Here is a 1,832-nt window from a genome sequence, read left to right as displayed (position 1 = left end):
GATTTGAATATCTTATTTCTATTAAAGGAATTCAATTCATAATTAAGAAAGAATGAAGGCCTTCCTATAAAGAAATCTCCAGGATGAGATAGCTTCAAGAATGCATGTATTACATGTGGCTCTTGGTGTGTGTGTGTGTGTGTGTGTGTGTGTGTGTGTGTGTGTGTATAAAAGAGAGAGAGAGAGAGAGAGAGAGAGAGAGAGAGACAGAGAGAGAGTGTGTGTCCTGTTTTGTAGCATTTGCAAGTTTCTATAGTTACCACTGTATTAACTCTGGTCAATTTTCGAGTACCAGTGTGGTGTCACTAATCATGGAATTATATTCAGTAAAATGTCACATTGCTGGAATAGTCTTCAATATCCTCAATACTATGGCTATTAATAGTGGACATAAATATTTTGTTTTAAACAAATCATTAATTTTTAAACTGATAAGAACAGACACTACACTTGATCTTAGCCAAAAGGCCAAGAAGCGATTTTATTTAATTTTTAAGTGGCTTAATTTAACACTTGATTCACAAAATTCCTAAAAATTTAACAAGTTCTCATGATCAAGTACAATACTTTCTAGCATACTAAATGTTTAAAAAAAAACTAGTACCTATTCTACAAATACTACTGCAGAAAGTAGAAGACATAACATTTTCAAACTTATTTTAGAAAGTCAGCATTATCTAGATAGCAAAACTAAACAATGAAATTAAGTGGAAAATTAAAAAAACAACAAAAAACAGGGCCAGGTATTAGCTCAGCAGTGTAAGTGCCTGCCTGGCAAGCATGAGGTCACAAGTTCAATCCCCGGTACCAAAAAAAAAAAAAAAAAAAAAAAAAAAAAAAAAAATCACACACACCAAAAACCAAAGTGCAAGCCCTTATCCCTTAAGAATATAGGGATTCTTAAAAAAATTTACCAAATAAAATTCATCAATATATAAAAAGTATAATACATTGTGACCAAATGGCATTTATTCCAGGAATTCCAGGTTGGCTTACTGATAAACTTCATTTTTAAAAAGTTGTTGTGTATATAATAATTTGGATGGGTCTTGAAAATATCTTGCTGAGTAAAATAGCAAAGGACAAATACTTTATGATCCTACTTGTATGGCGTATCTACAAGGATCAAGGTCATGGAAACAAAGTTGAATGATGGCTGCCAGGTGCTACAGAAGGGAGAAAATAAGAAAATTGTTCAATAGGTATTGTTTCACTTAACACTACTGAACAATCAATAGCAAGCACAGTAAGTTTTAGAATATGGGTGTGCTTTTCACAATCATTTAAAGAAAAATTGACTTATAATTTGTCATATGTGATAAGCAGAAAATCTATCCTCTAGCACCCTAAAACTGGAATATATTACTTTACACAGTGAAGAAGATTTTTGCAGCTATGATTACATTAAAGTGATTTATTCATTTGTTTTTGGTCTTGGTGGTACAGGGTTTTGGCACTGAACTACATTCCTGGGCCTTCTTTTTATTTATTTATTTAGAGACACGGTCTTGTTGAGTTGCTTAGTTACCTAGGCTAGGTCAGAACCTGTGACCCTTCTATCTCAGCTTCCTGGAGTTCTGGGATTGCAGGTAAGCACCACCATGCCCAGGAGGTTAAGGATATGGAGATGTTCAATTATGCTGGATTATCTATGTGAGAACAACGTAATCACAAGGTTCTTATAAATGAAGGAAAGAGCCAGGATAGTGAGAGTCAGATAAGATGTATGATGTCAGAAATAGAGTATGCTCTGATGCATTTGCTGGCTTTGAAGGTGGAGAAGATTCATGAGCTAAGAAACGTAGGCAGCCTCTAGCAGATAGAAAAGACCA

The 1,832-nt window shown here is 34.1% G+C and overlaps 1 pseudogene; it reads right to left on the bottom strand.

Annotated features, from left to right (window-relative positions):
* Positions 1-379: 379 nt before the first annotated feature.
* Positions 380-480, bottom strand: LOC111757679 (U2 spliceosomal RNA; annotated as a pseudogene).
* Positions 481-1,832: the final 1,352 nt, after the last annotated feature.

Source organism: Cavia porcellus, unplaced genomic scaffold (assembly GCF_034190915.1).
Source record: "Cavia porcellus strain 051 isolate PalLab524CR breed Dunkin Hartley unplaced genomic scaffold, mCavPor4.1 scaffold_9, whole genome shotgun sequence".
In the NCBI taxonomy this organism is placed as follows: Eukaryota; Metazoa; Chordata; class Mammalia; order Rodentia; family Caviidae; genus Cavia; species Cavia porcellus.
The sequence above is the reverse complement of the archived record's forward strand: the minus strand, read 5'-3'. Positions and strand labels throughout refer to the sequence as shown.